The following is an 18,826-nucleotide window of genomic DNA, read 5'->3' as shown; positions in this document are numbered from 1 at the left end:
GCAATACTATCAGACAAATCTAAAAGATTGGTGGAGCCCATACCATTAAAGCTTTTCCTAGCGTATGCTAGCCAAGGGATAGAAAATCTATTGTCCAACTTTAGGCAATCGCTCAAAATATCGCTTTAAACGCTTGTCTGTGGGCTACTCCAAGTTTTAACTCAGAGTAAAAGGGGAGACATTTTAATTTTTTCTTCGAAATAACCCATACCTGATTTGTGATGGGAGATAAAGCTTGGGGTCGATTTAGGGATGGGCAGTATCCGGCAGAGGAACTTGTTTTCGAAGGTCCGCATTCTAGCTAGCACACGCCAGCTCCGTAAGTTCCTACTCTCAGACATTTAGATTTATATAGCCGGACCATTTCTTTAATCGGCTTGTCTACCATTATTTTTGTTAATCTAAAAATAGATCTGCTCATGCCTCCCATTGCCTGAAGTCTCTTGTTAGTCATACTGCTCCATGACAAATGTGCTTCAAACAGAATACCTAAATAGTTGAAATATAAAACCTTAGTGATCAGGGTTTCGCCAAAAAAAACGATTTTGTTTTGCTGTTTTTGGCCACAGGTTAAGATAAAGGATTTCTAGTGACATACTATTAAACTTAGGTTTGTCATAAAACTGTTAAAACCATTTAAAAGTTTCTGGGGGTCAATTTCAGTTTGTAAAATTAAATCCGTGTCATCCACATATAAAAGAACTGGGACTGCTCGAGAGGCAAATCTAGGGGTATCATTATCTAAAGATTTGATATAGAATAAAAACAAAAAGGTTCCATTATACAGCCCTGCCAGCCCTGCCTCACCCCTCTGACTGCTTTTGTATGTTATGTGCAATCCCCTTGTTGCATATAATAGACCTTGGTGGTTGTATCCCAATGTAACCAACTGATAAGGTTCAACAAGGGTGGGTTCACCCAAGCTGCCTCCATCAAAGACCACAACTTTCCCCTGCCACCATGTCAAAAGCACAGAAGAGGTCCGTAAACTCCATGTGTATTGAACAACATCTCCTGGCCTTGACATATTTTCCTGTGATAAGGGGTAAGTTAGGTGCCTGCTTGATGGTCCCTAGGCATGGAAGGAAGCTATATTGTGCCCTTGAGAGAAAGGAATTAATGTATGCCCATATTTCCAGCTTTTTCAAGATAACCTGTCCAAAGGTTTTAACCGTGGCATCTAACAAAAAAATGGGCGATAACAGGTGTGGCAGTGCCTTATCCCCAAAGGAGGTGATGGACGGAGTGATGGACGGAGCGCTGAAACTTTTCAGACACATCCATCATTGTTCGTTAGCTTGTTCTCCCCTTCTTGGATACGGGCACTAAAGTGGATTCCCTCAAAATGTTTATTGTAGCACCCTTTACAATTGCTTTAAAAACATTAGTCACCAATGGGCCCCATAATATCAGTTTAGACTTCAGCATGTCAATGGAGACTCCATCGGGGCCTGGAGCTTGCCAAGGCAGTGCTATGGATGGCTTTTGTAAATGCTGTTTGACCCATAAGTCATCATCAAAAAAAGAGTGAATCAATTTTTATTTCCATGTGGGGTTCATCGCGTTGGTCATTAGGGTTAAGAATTTTGGAGAAATTACTTACAAACACCTGTTCTAAAGCGTGACATTCAATGCATTTGCTCCCGATTTTTATTTTCCTATTTTCTAGCTCTTTTTTCTAGCATTTCTTGGCTGCTTTTACTGCCTCACTATTGTGCGGTATTATGTTGGAGGCTTTTTTTGGGGCATTTAAGGCTGAAGGATTGTCTGAATTGAACCAAGGATGCTGTTTATGATCTTTGGGGGCCTGGAATTTGTATACACGTAATGTAGTTAAAAAAGGGTTACCCGGTGATGTGCAGGACGAATCTATGACAAAATCTCGAATACAAAAATATCGAGATACAAAATTATCGCAACAAAAATATCGATGGCAAAAATGTCGGGATCCTATCCCGAACAAGGTAAGTACAAAAATATTGGAAAAAAAATTATAGAATGTCAAAAACATCGTTTTTTGTAAAATATCGTTTTATTTTAATAAAATAAAAATGTAATATTAACAAAATAATACTTATAAATGTAATAAACATATTTAAAAATATATTATAATATTTAAAATTAATACATAATGTAATACAAATTAATAATAATAAAGATATAATACATAGTATATTTTTCACTAATAATAACTATAAATTATTTATTTTCATAACTTATAAATAAATAAAATTATAATAAATTACAAATAAATGTATATACATAAAATAATAATATAAATAACAATTAATACCAACATAAAACTAATAAAAAACGAAATACATTTTAGATAGCGTATAAGTAAAAATTACTATTCCCACTCCAGAGAGTGCAACAGTAGGGAAAGTGTTGGCTAGCGTAGGGGTAACAATTACTATTCCCACTCCAGAGAGTGCAACAGTAGGGAAAGTGTTGGATAGCGTAGGGGTAAAAATTACTATTCCCACTCCAGAGAGTGCAACAGTAGGGAAAGTGTTGGATAGCGTAGGGGTAACAATTACTATTCCCACTCCAGAGAGTGCAACAGTAGGGAAAGTGTTGGCTAGCGTAGGGGTAACAATTACAATTCCCACTCCAGAGAGTGCAACAGTAGGGAAAGTGTTGGATAGCGTAGGGGTAAAAATTACTATTCCCACTCCAGAGAGTGCAACAGTAGGGAAAGTGTTGGATAGCGTAGGGGTAACAATTACTATTCCAACTCCAGAGAGTGCAACAATAGGGAAAGTGTTGGATAGCGTAGGGGTAAAAATTACTATTCCAACTTCAGAGAGTGCAACAGTAGGGAAAGTGTTGGATAGTGTAGGGGAAATAATTACTATTCCCACTCCAGAGAGTGCAACAATAGGGACAGTGTTGGATGGCGTAGGGGTAAAAATTACTATTCCAATCTCAGAGAGTGCAACAGTAGGGAAAGTGTTGGATAGCGTAGGGGTAACAATTACTATTCCCACTCCAGAGAGTGCAACAGTAGGAAAATTGTTGGATGGCGTAGGGGTAAAAAATTACTATTTCAACTCCAAACAGTGCAACAGTAGGGAAAGTGTTGGATAGCGTAGGGGTAAAAATTACTATTCCCACTCAAGAGAGTGCAACAGTAGGGAAAGTGTTGGATAGCGTAGGGGTAACAATTACTATTCCCACTCCAGAGAGTGCAACAGTAGGGAAAGTGTTGGATAGCGTAGGGGTTCAAATGACATACTTATAAATAAAAGCTTTTTTTTGATAATAAAAATATGAACTATTAAATAAATATAAACCATTTACAATACTTATACATAATTATTAAAAACATGATCAGCAAAATATATTTAACCGAAAATAATTATTAAAAAATACCATTTTATAATATTTAATTACCAATTAATAATTAATTAACAATTATATAATTAACAAAACAATTAATTTAAAATCATTATTACTTAATTACATTTAAATTCCTTCCCACCATATTCCCCTATAAACCCACAACCCGCAACAGAACACATTTATCAATTAAAGAATGAATTAAAATTAATTACCAATTAATTAAAATTATTTTATGATTCCTACTAATTAATAATTAATTCAACATAATTACATTACTTCCCACCCTATTCCCCTATAAACCCACAACCTGCTACAGAACATATTTATCAATTAATCAATTAATTAAAATGAATTACCAAATAATTAAATTTAATTACCAATTACTTAAAATGAATTAATATTAACTACTAATTAATAATTAATTTAACATAATTAAATTACTTCCCACCCTATTCCCCTATAAACCCATAACCTGCTACAGAACATATTTATCAATTAATCAAATAATTAAAATTAATTAAAAATAATTACCAATTAATTAAAATTAATTAGTAATTTCTGCTAATTAATAATTAATGTAACATAATTAAATTACTTCCCACCCTATTCCCCTATAAACCCACAACCCGCAACAGTACTAAAATACAAAATTTAATTAAATTACTTTAAAAAAAAATTAAAAAACATAATAAATACAATATAATATACACAAATATTATTTTAAAAAATTGATATTAGTAACATCGAAATTATTTACATCGATATTACTGGCATCGATATTTAAAACTTCAATATTACTAATATCGATATTAAGAGTGTCAATATTACTTACCTTCTATATTATGTCCCTTCGATATTTAAACTTCGATATAATTGTATATCGAAATTTAAATCTCGATATTTTGTCTGTGCACCGTGCAGGACAGCCTAGATAACATAGTGGCAGTAGAAACCAAACCCTGGACAGAAATACATTTTAGTGGAGCAGAAGATGGCAAAGAAAGGAGCAGTGGAAGAGGCTGTAGCGGCAGCTGCCACTCAAATGACTTCAATTTCTGTGGGACCGATCCGAGGAACCGCTAACCAACAGTACCCACAACAGCAGAATGATGTAAGGATGCAGGGATGTAGTAGAGGAGGGCAAGGAGGTATAGGAAGAGGTAGGATGGGCCGACAAAGGTGGGATCATGCATGTCATTATTGTCAGAGGTTTGGGCATTTTATTAGAGACTACCAAATTAGAAGATGGGATGAGCAAAATGGAAGAGTAGGAATTTATAACCATCCAGGAAATATAGCGGAACAGCCACAACCAAATTCACAAACCATTTATGTACCTCAGATTTCCTCACAAAGTACAGTCACCAGCACAGCCTTAAGCACAGCAGGAATTGCCTCAGCAATCTGCCAAGCACCCCCAAAGGGGAGTTCACTACAAAATGGACAAGGAGGTGTAGTTGTGAGGGGAAGAAATCCTTTCCAGATGAATTCTGTGGGAGTATATACACAATGAAGGTGCCCACAGAGTATGTCTATATGTCCAGTCTTATCAGTAATAGACAAGCCAGATGAGGAACCCAAGGTGTCAGTAGCTATCAATGACAAAACATATGCATTCTTCCCAGATACAGGAGATCCACACCAATTTATAAAAAATACCAAGTACCCTTATATATGTTTAGGCATCAGAGATACATTGTTTAGGTAAGTTCATTTTTAAATTAAAAAAATGTTCACCTTAAGAAGTAGACATAGTGCAATATCTGAGCTCTGTAATGTAATCCTAGGGATGGAAGAACAAGTTCTGCAAACACGTATAGTACAGTGACTTACAAGACCAATCTCCAGAAGTTAAGGTGAGTGGCGGGCAAGGTCCAAGGCAGCACCAACAGCACATGAGGGTGACCGATGCAGGGTGCAAAGCAGCGCTGGGAGACCAATGTATTTCAATGGAGATCCGTCACTGCAGAAAGAGGCTGCAGGCTCTGGCCAGGAGGCCATTCAGGCTGAACCAGCAATTGGGCTCATGCCTTGCGATGCTCAGGGCCAGGGGGACACCTTTGGTCCTCTTCTCCAAAGCCCTGGGCGACGGGTGCAGAGGTGTCCTTAGGTGTTGGGTTTTTCCTTACCACAGTAGTCACGGTCGAGGGGGCTTGCATGCAGAGGCTGCAGGTGATATCAGGGAGTCAAGGTGGAGTACAACCACGATAAACCGGAGCTCCTAAGGTCTGGGGGGCCTTGTTGAAACCGGTGGTCCACTTCAACCTGGGCCAGAGGCAACGGATGCAGGCACCAGGTTTTGGCAGTTCCGGAAGCATCAGAGTCGTCTCTTTTGGAGTTTCTTCAAAACAGGTCCACTGTTCATGAGAGGTCTTGAGTCATAGTCCAAGGTAGGCAGTCCTCCCAAGTTTCAGAGACAACAAAGATTGTCTGAATTTAACCAAGGATGCTGTTTATAATCTTTAGGGGGCCTGGAATTTGTATACACGTAATGTGGTTTAAAAAGGGTTACCCGGTGATGTGCAGGACAGCCTAGATAACATAGTGGCACTAGAAACCAAACCCTGGACAGAAATACAAGCGCACACAATCCATTTTTGCAAGAAAAAGCATAACAAAAAATGGAACAAACAGGAAGTGGCAGGTAAGCAGTAGCCATTTTAGTGGAGCAGAAGATGGCAAAGAAAGGAGAAGTGGAAGAGGCTGCAGTGGCAGCTGCCTATCGGATGACTTCAATGTCTGTGATACCGATCCCAGGAACCGCTAAACAACAGTACCCACAGCAGCAGAATGATGTAAGGATGCAGGGATGTAGTAGAGGAGGGAAAGGAGGTATAGGAAGAGGTAGGATGGGCCGACAAAGGTGGGATCATGCATGTCATTATTGTCAGAGGTTTGGGCATTTTATTAGAGACTACCAAATTAGAAGATGGGATGAGCAAAATGGAAGAGTAGGAATTAATAACCATACAGGAAATATAGCAGAACAGCCACAACCAAATTCACAAACCATTTATGTACCTCAGATTTCCTCACAAAGTACAGTCACCTGCACAGCCTTAAGCACAGCAGGAATTGCCTCAGCATATCTGCCAAGCACCCCCAAAGGGACTCCACTACAAAATGGACAAGAAGGTGTAGTTGTGAGGGGAAGAAATCCTTTCCAGATGAATTCTGTGGGAGTATATACACAATGAAGGTGCCCACAGAGTATGTCTATTATATGTCCAGTCTTATCAGTAATGCACAAGACAGATGAGGAACCCAAGGTGACAGTAGCTATCAATGACAACACATTTGCATTCTTCATAGATACAGGATATCCGCACCAATTTATGAAAAATACCAAGTACCCTTATATATGTTTAGGCATCAGAGATAAATTGTTCAGGTAAGTACATTTTTAAATAATAAAATGTTCACCTTAAGAAGTGGACATATCTGAGTTCTGTAATGTAATCCTAGGGATGGAAGAACAAGTTCTGCAAACAGGTATAGTAAAGTGACTTACAAGACCAATCTCCAGAAGTTAAGGTGAGTGGCGGGCAAGGTCCAAGGCAGCACCAACAGCACATGAGGGTGACCAATGCAGGGTGCAAAGCAGCGCTGGTAGACCAATGTATTTCAATGGAGATCCGTCACTGCAGAAAGAGACTGCAGGCTCTGGCCAGGAGGCCAGTCAGTCTGAACCAGCAAGTGGGCTCATGCCTTGCGATGCTCAGGGCCAGGGGACACCTTTGGTCCTCTTCTCCAAAGCCCTGGGGCGATGGGTGCAGAGGTGTCCTTAGGTGTTGGGTTTTTCCTTACCACAGTAGTCACGGTCGAGGGGGCTTGCATGCAGAGGCTGCAGGTGATGTCAGGGAGTCCAGGTGGAGTACAACCACGATAGACCGGAGCTCCTAAGGTCTGGGGGACCTTGTTGAAACCGGTGGTCCACTTCAACCTGGGCCAGAGGCGACGGATGCAGGCGCCAGGTTTTGGCAGTTCCGGAAGCATCAGAGTCATCTCTTTTGGAGTTTCTTCAGAACAGGTCCAATGTTCATGAGAGGTCTTGAGTCATAGTCCAAGGTAGGCAGTCCTCCCAAGTTTCGGGAGACAACAGTTGCAGGATCTGTCATAAGCGCACTGTATCGAGCGCGCTAAATTAAGAAAATCCAGAACGTACCTTTAACCGCAAGAAAGCGATCTCTGACGCTGTGGTGAAGGACACAGACCGGAAAACTGCACGGCACGGAATGGGACTACTATTCCCATGATTCCGAGTGAGCCAGCCCCCAGCGTGAGGGTGGAACCGTCCATAACCTGGAAGACGGACCACGCTGTAGCATTGGAAATTCTGGATTTGGGAGCTCATACTGGCTGATTGCTGTTGTTTTCCCCAGTCTGGTAAGGGTGCGCTGCACTGCTTATTTCTCATAGACTCATTCTGTTTGGTGTGGGGAAGCTGGTCTTTCTTCTTCCATTGGTGAGCCGTCCTCAGCTCATGCGGAAGGAAAGCAGATCCTAGCTTCCCCACCAGTACAGCTTTGACACTCACTAAGATTCCCACCGCTGGCGAGCTACAGTCCTGTGGCTCTTGCGGAGGGAATGTTATCTTTTTCTAAGGACTAGTAGATCTTAAGACATTCATTACCTTCCACAAAAGTGGCATTATTGGTTGCGAAGGGATAACCATGAGACATTGTGGTACTTATTGGAATTCACGTGTTATATGCGATAATATTCAAAGGCTCCATATATACCTGTTTCGGAAAGTATTATTGCTACAACCTGGAGAGTATTTTCAAAATATACTGTTTCTTTGGCTCTATTAACAGGGGTGATTGCGAGAGCAGCATAGGACTACTCTCAACCCCTGTGATGTCTAGTGGAGTCTATTAATGCAAACGTAATGGAGTGACTGGTGTTTCTACGTAAGAGCCACAGACTATGTGGAACCCTTCATGCTGCATATTTATTTTTCGTTACAGGTCTCTGCAGTCCCCTTCCTATCCTTCCCTCACTTGATCATCCCACTGACCTGTGCTATCACAGCAATTCTGGGTTGGGAATATCAAGAGGTGGATCATTCTGAGCAACAAACCGACCCTGAGGATTTTCTACTCTGACAGAATCAGTCGACTTTGTCGCAGTTCTCAATGAAGAATGCAAACAGGCTAGCAGGGTTGGTACCTGGTCAGCTACTTCTCTCCTCTCTCTGCTTTTGCGTCTCTTTTGTGTTATCTCTCTTCCCTGATGCCAGGGGCTCCGCTAAATACTGAATTTAGGGTGGTAGGGGAGTGTAGGTTAGTAGCCAATGGGCTACACCCCATATATGACCACGTCCTGTGGAAGGTGAGCATAACCCTGTCCCAGAAGTCCTAAGTATGCCATCACAAAGATGGCTACTTCTGAAAAATCGTGTCAACTTCACAGTAGCCCACCTAAGAGGTGGTACTAGACAGGAGGTAGCACGCCTTCCTGTCTAGATAATTTTCCTGCCTGTCCAGGTGCCAAGGAGACTCTGGACAGGAGATGGCATCATATCCTGTGAGGGGAGCCAGATTCGCAATCAAAAGGCGACCGCTTCTTTAAAGCTTGCCGGCCCAAGGAGGCTAATCTGCTGGTCATCCTGTGGGAGGGGGTGTTATACCCTCTTCCCAGGCAGGCTTTTGTTCTGGGTCTCATGAAAACAAAAGCTGTCACCCTAGGAGGTCAGAACAAAGCCTCGGGTGGCAGGCTGGTAGAAACCAGTCAGCTAGTACACCAGAGGCTTGTAGGTTTTCAGGGGGTACCTCTAAGTTGCCCTCTGGGTGGATGTACTGGTAAATACACCACTGGCATCAACCCTATTTGCAGTGAAGCCATCGTGAGGGTGGGAAACTTGTTTTCATCAGTGTCCAGCAGATGTTTTAAAATGGCTTCCCTGGTCACTTGTACTGGCAGTAATAGGGCTGACCATCACAGGTGCATATCTGCTCTTGCAGGTAGGCCCTCACATGTAATATACAGTACCCTGCCTTAGGGATGCTAGGCCTGCTGTAGGAGTGACTTATAGATATTACATGCAGTGTTAGGAACATGTTACACAGGGATGTGTGATGTGTCATGTTTTCAGTTTTGTCTGCACCAAGACATGCAGACGGCAATGGCAGTCTTGCATGTGCTTGGTGAGCGGCCCCTTAGGGTGGCACAATTTGTGCTTCAGCCGTTAGGGGCCCACTTTAGAACCCCAGGTCCTAGGTACCAAGGTACCATTTACTAGAGACTAACAGAGGGTGCTAAGGGTTTTGCCAAATGGGAGAACAATTGTAGTTTTGGGAAAGGGCTCTGGCACTGGGGACCTGATTACCAGGGACCCAGCACACTTTCAGTCGAAATCACATCATTTACCAGGCAAAAAGCGGGGGGCCATGTCGAAAAGGGGCACTTTCATACATGAGTCCCCTCCCAAATGAAAGATGATGAGACTAACCTTTCCCTAGAGAGTCTTCATCTTCTAAGTAGAAGAACCTGGTAAGGCCATCTGCCTTGGCATGGTCAGTCCAAGGTCTGTGTTCTATTCTAAAGTCCACTCCCTGTAGAGATATGGACCACTTCAACAGTTTGGGCTTTACACCTTTCATTTGCATTAGCCATCTGAGAGACATGTGGTCAGTTTGAACAAGGAAGTGAGAGCGAAACAAGTATGGTCTCAGCTTTTTCAGGGACCAAACCACAGCAAAGGCTTCCCTCTCAATGGCAGTCCAACGCTACTCTCTGTGGAGTAACCTCCTGCTAATGAAAGCAATAGGTTGGTCCTACCAATCATCATTGGTTTGGGATAGGCCACTCCTATCACAATTTCAGAGGCATCTGTCTGCACTACAAACTGCTAAGCATATTGCTTCCTTAAAAGTGTCAAAAGCCTTTTGCCAGCTCACTGTAAAGTTAATTTTCTTTGGCATCTTGCTGGAGGTCAATTCTGTGAGGGGGGCACAATGGGCCCATATCCCTTCACAAACCTCCTGTAATACCCAGTCAAGCCAAGGAATGCCCCGACTGGAGTCTGGGTGATTGGAGCTACCCAGTCCAGAATTTTCCAGATCTTGTGTTGTAGGGATTGAACTTGGCCTCCGCCTACAAGGTGGCCCAAGTATACATCTAAGCCCTGCCCTTTCTGGCACTTGCTTGCCTTGATAGTGAGGCCTGCACTTCTCAGAGCCTCAAAGACCTTGCCAAGGTGAATCAGGTGATCCTTGCCAGGTAGAGCTAAAGACAGCAATATCCTAAAGATAAGCTGCACTAAAGGAAGTGACCAGCTACAAGTACTTGGGAGCTTACATCAACAGCAGATTTATGCATCAAGTGCAATAAAAGTACATGTCGCATAAATCAAGGGCACTATTATTCACTATATCACAGTCTAAAAAAAGAAATGACCCATCATACAAACCACTTCTTGCGGTAATAGCAGCAAAATTGTTACAGACAATATGCTATGCCAGTGGCATCTAGTCCTAAAAAGATTCTGCACTGATAAATGAGCTGCTGGTTTCAACGTTTAAACATGTTTTTTAACTGCCTAAGTCTGCCTGACCATCGCAGGTACATCTAGAATTTGGCCTGACTAATGAAACTGTGGATAGATTGTACTCGACAATAAAGTGCTGGTATAAAATAAAGCAAAATTTGGCCCATTGCCCTATCAACGAGGCTCTAGGGGAAGAGGTCAAAAAAAGTTTAAAAAATCAACATATAACTAGTATCTGTTCAAAGCATTAGCATTAACCATCTCTGTAGAGTTCTGGAATAAGAACCTTTCCTTTGATACTTTTAAAGTACACTAAATAAAGTTGCTAAACTTCATTCGCTACTACTTGCTAAGAACTCTTTTAGTTCTAAATCACATAGTAGGATGGTGATTAAAAATGATAAAACCCTTCAACCGGCAGCCTATCTAGGTTTCACTTTTTCAACAAGAATACAAAATAAATCTGATGGCAATCCGCTTTGGTCAACTACCATCACTTGCCAATAAGCCATCTTGGAAATATAGCGGGCCCATAGTATGTAGCCTCTGTGGTGGAAATATAGAGGACTTTAATAATTTAATCTGCATTTGCCCATACCTACAGAAAGCACATGTCACTTTATTGAAGAAAGGTTTTTTAGCAAAAGGGACCAGGACTAGTAGAACAGCAATTATTCAAGCTTTGGACCCATCCGATTCACCGCGAATTGCAAACTGATAAAATATTTCATCATCATCAATCTTTATTTCGATCTACACGATCATAAAAGATATACAACAATTAATAATCCAATTAAAAAAGATTGAGGTAACACTGCAACATTAGTCTAAAAAGTTACATTATTATTAAAGAAAAAAGGATTCATTTCTGAGATAGCTCTAGCCAAAAGTAAAATGAACAGTTATCAAGTGTCTCCAGCCACCTGCAACAGGCGGGTGCGAACGTGCCACATTGCTGTTAGGTAAAACGATCGGCGGAGATAGTTCAGTCTTTAAAAGTCTGAACGCAGGTGAAAACCGTCTGAATCCCAAGTTTTTAAGAAGGGGGACAAGCCAGTATTTTCTAATGTTCCGATAGGCTTCACAGAAAAGAACCACATGCAGATCATTCTCCTTGTGATAGGCGCAAGCTGGACATTCCTCTGTAGAGGACCTACAGGACCATGATTTAGTGAATGACCTGAGATGAATTGTCCCATTCCTCCACTGTAAAAATAACTTCCTTGTTAAAACAGGAGTTATGCCATCCAAAACGCATTCCAGGTTGTAAGAGTCTTTGTTTTTGATAAAAAGATTTGGTAAGGATCCATCACGGGTGGTGTCCAGGGCTAGAAAAAGCATATAGTCATAATAAACTTTGGACAGCACTTTTCGTGAGATCCTGCGACTTGCTCCTTCCAGGTCAGACCATAATTCGGGGAGTCCCAGGCTCTCACAGGTTCTCTTTATATAGCTTAGCCAGGGCACGTTGGTGGCGTTTGGTAGGGATATAAATTCCTGTAGCTCAGATCTGTAAGTAATCAGATCTTGGCTACTCCAGAGTCGTCGCCAATAAGTTAGTGGTTTGAGGCCGAGTTCTTCTGCTATTGGCCTCAAACCTAGGTCCAGTCTCAGGGGCAGGAGCGGGGTGCTAGATGGGAGAGCTACCAGCTGCCTGATAAATTTGTTTTCTGTTATCATCAGGTTCTGGGATGAAATGTGCCCCCACAGCTCCCCCCCATAGGTGACTGCACCCCGCGCCTGGGATTTGTATATTTGGATGGCAGGGCCAAGTGGTCGATATGATGATTTACTCGCAATCCTGGAAATGCCCCCGGCTATCTGGACTAATTTCATATTGGCTTTAGTCCGGTGTGCTCCCCACGTCATGTTTTGGTTTAGGGTTACCCCCAAATACTCAAATGTGAAGACCCTCTCCAAGCGCACAGAACCTAGCAAGGGATTGGGGCGTTTAGAAGGTATGGGGTTTAGGATCATAAATTTTGTTTTCTGTGGATTGATCTCTAGACCCCTTTTGGTGCAGAATTCAAGAAACCCGTCCAGTACTCGCTGTATTCCTATGGGGGATTTGGACAGCAGCAAGGTGTCATCCGCAAACATTATAGCGGGCACCCTGCTGCCGTTCAGTTTAAGAGCGTCAATATTGGCAATCCTTGTCAGGTGGGCGATTACCCCGTTCACAAAGAGGCAGAACAGGGTCGGTGCAAGCACGCAACCCTGTCTCACCCCTCTGCAAACGGGGAATCTTTCCGTTAAGTTGCCACTTCTCCCACATCTGACACGAGCAAAATTGTTCTGATGTAGTTTTATCAGGATGGAAAGGATGTCTCGAGGAACACCTAGCTCAGCCAATACACTCCATAGCTTAGATCTTGGCACCAAATCGAAAGCGGCACGCAAGTCCACGAAAACCGTGTACAAGGTGCCGCCCTCGATCCGTGCAGTCCTCCAATAAATGAGATTCAAGAGGAATATCTGGTTGGTTGTGGACACCCCCTTGTATGGGCTCAAGGTAGCCGTTTCCTCGAGCCAGTTCTGTAGCTGATCTAATATTAGCCTGCCGAAAAGCATCTGTGACACATCAATGAGACTAATTGGTCGGTAGTTGGCTGGGAGGAGAGGCGAGCCCTTTTTAAATATAGGGACCACCTCTGCGCCCAGCCAAGTACCGGGAATCTCCATGCCCTTGAGGACAGCATTGAAAACTATCAAAAGGTAGGGTGCCCACACACCTGGCTCTTGTTTAAATAGGTCGCCAGGGAGCCCATCCAACCCCGGGGTTTTGTCTGTTGACAGCCCTGCAATAGCTGCCCGTACTTCTTTTTCTGTAAAGGGCTCACACTCTGCCTCATTATTTAAAATACGGGGTTTGGAACTCGGATCCTCCTCCTCTGCTGCATATAGGGGCTGATAATGTTCTTGCCATACACTCGGGGCAATGTTTGGTTCTATGGCCGACAGAAGCTCTTCTGATCCAGTGTTAACTACCCGCCAAAATTTACGCGAATCCCTGGTGGCAAGTGCACCCGCGAGTTCCTCCCAATGGTGTTGATCCCATTCGATCTTAGCGTTTGCGAGCATTTTCTTGTACGCCCGTCTTCTGGCCTGTATCTCCTCTCTACTTTTCCCCGCCTTAATGGCAAGTAGGAGTTCTCTTTTGGCAACCCGGCATGAGGCGTTATACCAGGTCTTATGATGTGTTCCACCACCTCTGCCAGTGCCCTTGGCGAAAAGATCTAGATCCATTGTTGCTATTAGCTCCTCATGTGTCAGCCATAACTGGTTTCGAGTTTTTTCGGTGCTAGGTTTCTCCCTAAGTATATTAACTTTTTCCAATACTGGAACAATTCTGGCATAAAGCCTGGGAAGCTTTTCTCGACTTGTGGCCAATTGTTCCCATCTGACTCTCCTTCTGTTATTCTCGAGGAGGAGCCCTGACTTGGGCCTTGACTCCTCCAGCCCTTTGCCCACCTTACAAGGGAGGTCATAATCCAGTTCAAGCGCGTTATGGTCACTGTCTAGTCTGTCTATCACCCTGAAGTCAATAATACATGACCAAGATGACAGTTGGACTAGGACGTAATCCAATCTTGTTTCCTTCCCAAGCTTATTAAAGGTGTGCTTGCTTGGGATATCCGAACGGATACGCCCATTACACGCCCTAAGGCCATGTTTTAGAGTGAGAGCTGTGATCTGGAGAGCGAGGGGGGTCCAAGCTCTGGGCGGAGGGGCCTCCGACGCGGGTACCAACCATCTTGCATCCTCCTCCAGGGAGGGTCCATCGAGAAGGCCTCGTAAGGGATCAAAGTGTGAGTTCAGGTCCCCTCTCATCAGAAAAGGGAACTCATTGGAGATTTCACTCAAAAATACAGAAAGTTCCTCGATGGTGGTCGACTCTCGTGGAATGGCTACTGGTCTAGAATAGACATTTATTACTACAAGTTTGCAGGAGTTCGGCCATTCCAACAGGACAGCTAAAATATCCTCTGAAGCTAGGGGAAGGCGTGTTGCCTGACAACGCAAATGGGAAGCTACCCAAGTTGCGAGCCCTCCTGACGGACGGCCCTTCCTCCCCCCATTTCGCAGGAATAGAGAATACTGCAAAACCCTGACGGGTTTGCTCCTGTCTTGCCCATGTTTCCTGGAAGAGGCATATGCTTTTAGAATCAAAAAAAGAGACCCATTTCTGAGAGGCCATCTTGTTGGCCAACCCGGCTACATTCCAGGATAACAGCTTCACAGGTAATTGGGGACATAGTACCAGAGGGTTGATTCTCAGATGAGCCCGACATTACTATATGTTTACTAATCAATGCACCCTGCCCATCCCCTGAATTCCTGCCCTCTCCCGATGACTCACCTTGGGTAGATGTAAACTTTAGATGATGCGGGGGCACTCGAACTTTGGCTGTCCCTACCCTAGAGGCCGAAGTTTGCCCACTAGGATTGATACATTCCTTGTTACCCTCTCTGTGATGGTTGTGAGGGTGCTCCCCGCCCATTAACTTGGGCTGTCAATCCACCATTTCAAGGCTGCTATACCTATTGAAACTTGGAAAATATGCTGGAAAATATGCTTGGTGTTCATTTCTGTAAGGGTGAGGTACTCCTCTCTCTCTTCCCCCCCATACGCCACCCCACCTGCGGCTGACCTCCCACCCTTCCTCGTCGCTAAGTGATGGCAGATAATCTTGGACTTGTCTCCCAAGGTAATAAGGGTCCTCCCTCCCACCACAGCTACTCTCCCACCCTCCCTCCATTTCCGTAGGATGCCCCCATCTCTGTTCTTCAGTTGTATAGATCCGCGATGGGTAGAAGAATGAGAGGGGGACGGACTGGATGTTATTCCCATGATCTTCGGATGCCCAACCACAAATATAGGAGACTGTCCTGGGGTCTCTGAAGCTAGTCAGGACGCAATCTCCACTAATTGATTTCCTCAAGTTTCCCACCCATGGGACCCGTCTTACCATAAGGACGTCGGTAGTAATGCCTCGCGGCAGGGGTCTATATGTGGACAACCAGCTAATCACCTTATTTTTTAAAGAGGCAGTCGACTCTTTGGCAGTAGGATTAACTCTGGTACCCCCGCCAAGATTACAGTATAGGGACTCGCCTCCGGTGGTAAATTCACTACTCTTGCTTTATATGTATTAGTTTTAGTGTAATTTGCAGGTAGCGCCTCTTTCGGCGACTTGTTTGAGAGAATAGCGTTGTCCTTTGGGTGAGTAATTGTATTTGGGACTGGAAGTGGTTGTGTTTGCATATCTACTGGTGATTTTTGCATAGATACATTAACCGGGGGAGGGGGGTCGTAGATTGGTGGGGCTTAGATTGTCTGGATTGGAGGGTTTCTATGCCGTTTGGCTTTGTCATAGTCGTAGTCGTGGGTGTGGCGCCCTTCTTTGTCTTTGGTCCCGCCGCCCCTCTACCTGACTTACTCTCTATTTTCAGGCTGTCTGCTAACTGAACCGTGGATTTTTCGATGATGACCAGCCTAGCTTCGATCTTAATTAGGTGTGCTTCTAGGGGGCTTAAAAGGGACCTCAAGAGAGCGCCTATGTCTGCGAGTGTAATGTCCTCACAGGACGTCTCCAATAAGTTAGCATTATCGTGTACTGGTGAGTCAATGGTTGGAATGACCGTGGGTAGGGCCTCTGCACTGTCTAGATGTATCTGGCCCAGTCTGTCAAGAAATGGTGTGGGGTTGAGTCTTGGCATTTTTACTTTCCGCCCCCCTTTGTTATGCCCCCCTCTTTTCCCTTTCTGGACTGCTCCTTCCCTCACCCCCGTAAGTGATTACTATCTCTATTAGTAATACTAACTGTGTCAGATAGTTGGCCAGAAGTGGGGAGAGAGATTTGATTGGTTTGGGCCGTTGGTAAGGTCAGTAGGCTCATGTCCACAAGATCACTTAGGTCCTTCGCACTATTGTTTATCAGGGAGTTTGTTAGGTCTAAGTTCACAAAGGACTGATTTATACCAGATACCCCGTTAGTGGGCTCTATGTGCTCAAGCCTACACTCAGGGGTCTTAGCCAATGCCAATGGTCCCATTGACGATCTTCTCACTCAGTCAATTTCCTGCGAGATGCGTCTCTCCAGCACGGTAATATCCTCAATCAAAAGTGATCCAGCTTTAACAAAGTAGTTGTCGATTTTACCTTTGGCGGCTCCAGCCGCAGCCAGCGTTGTTTTGCTCCTTGTTTCCCTGGAACACATTTCTCCATTCATGGTGTCCGTATTTTGGAGAAGAGGGGGATTGGGGCGAGCCGGGCAGGGGGAGGGGGGGGGGGTGGGGGGGGGGGGAAGGGGGCGGTCGCGGTCTCGAACGGCCTCAAACGGCCCGCCCTTTGCCCGGGCTTAGCCCGTGCGAGTTCCGCGTGAGCGGAGAGGAAGTAGCTTAAATAGCGGTTGGGCGTTGGCGGGAAGAGGACCAGCTGCGGCTGATGAAGCGCCGCAATGCAGGCTGGTCCTCGCAGTCCCGTGGAGCACCTCCGATGTTGGTGTTCAGCTCCCAAGTGTCAGCTCACCTCCCCTCTAAGCAGCAACAAGACGGGCAGAGTTCACCTCTACGAGCGGCGCCCGCGAAGTGGGCCGCGAGAGGTAGCAGAAAAGCAGGCAAATGTCACGGTCAGAAAAGCCGAGTCTCACTTCCAGGCTTTTAATTAACTAAACAAAATAATGTACTCACTTACATTCCTCTTGAACTGTAGAATGATTCGGTAGGGTAAGTGTGAGTATGTTACATTGTTTTTCCGGTATGGTGCAGCGGTAAGACCGGGCCTGTATATTGAAAAGCAAATATGATATTGAAGAGTCAAGGAGAAAAGATAAACTGCATAAGAAGGAGTGCGCAACAAGAAGAGAAGACTCAGAGGTAGCATGGCTAAATGTCTGTTTCTGGCAGTTACCTCAACAACATGCCTCCCACCCAACCACTACTTAGCTTCGGAATAAACAACAAATTGGAGTCAGACAGCACTGAGCAGTGACTACACAAACACAGCAACATGGCATTTTCCCAATCAATTGGAAAATCAAGGCACCGCTGTCAGTCACACCATTCACCACTACCACTACACAGTCTTCTGTAGGTCGGGTGCTGTTGTTTAACTTTAGGCCACTTCAAAGTCATCATCCTCCAAATCGGTTGGTTTCAGTGAATTTGAAAACTTCCATCTTCTTCTGGTGGCAGTTCTTGCAGAAGTCACGCTTACGCCCATGCCCTGAGTTAATACATCATCTCTGATTCTCCTGAGTCTGACCCCACGTATGGTGTCCAACTCCGTACCAACAGTGTTCTGACTCAAAATGAAATAGATCGGCCTGTAGTAGTACAATTTTGTTATTGAACAACAAGAAGTGAAAGATTGAGTCACTTTTTATATAGACTAGATTTGGGTTTGCAGACTTTGTATTATCCAAGGGACTGGTCGGGTCTGAGTCTTTGAGGAGTATAAATATAAAGCATAAAACAATAAAAAACAAAGCAGTGCGGAGTATGACTGTGTAGAGTGGAGTTGAACCCGGTAATGGAATCTCGCTATCCTATCTTTCAAAGGGGAAGGAAAAAAAACCTTCCGCGAAAATGTTTTAAATTGCTCATCAGCTGCTGGTAGGCCAGGCCACCAACATTTTGGGAATCTCAAATTCATCACTTACACATTGAGCATAACAAACAAACACCCAGTCTCACATTGCCTGCGAGCACATGAATCATTTCATCTCTTCTCAATCTATTCTCAACACATTGATGATGACATAATAATAATGCCAGCATTTGTAAAGCGCACATCTACCTCCAATGGAGGTGTCCCAGCGGTGACCCTATACCGCTTAGGAACCCTTCCTGGTTTTTCCCTGACAAATGTCCACTCCTGGGCACCCCCAAGGTGAAGCCAGGCATCCCAGCGCTGTTGGGGCCATTGTGGAGATTAAGCAAGCTATTGCCCAGAGTTGCAGAGTGGGACCCATGATTAGAATAGGC

Source organism: Lissotriton vulgaris, chromosome 6 (assembly GCF_964263255.1).
Source record: "Lissotriton vulgaris chromosome 6, aLisVul1.2, whole genome shotgun sequence".
NCBI classification, from domain to species: Eukaryota; Metazoa; Chordata; class Amphibia; order Caudata; family Salamandridae; genus Lissotriton; species Lissotriton vulgaris.
This window is presented reverse-complemented; position numbering follows the sequence as displayed.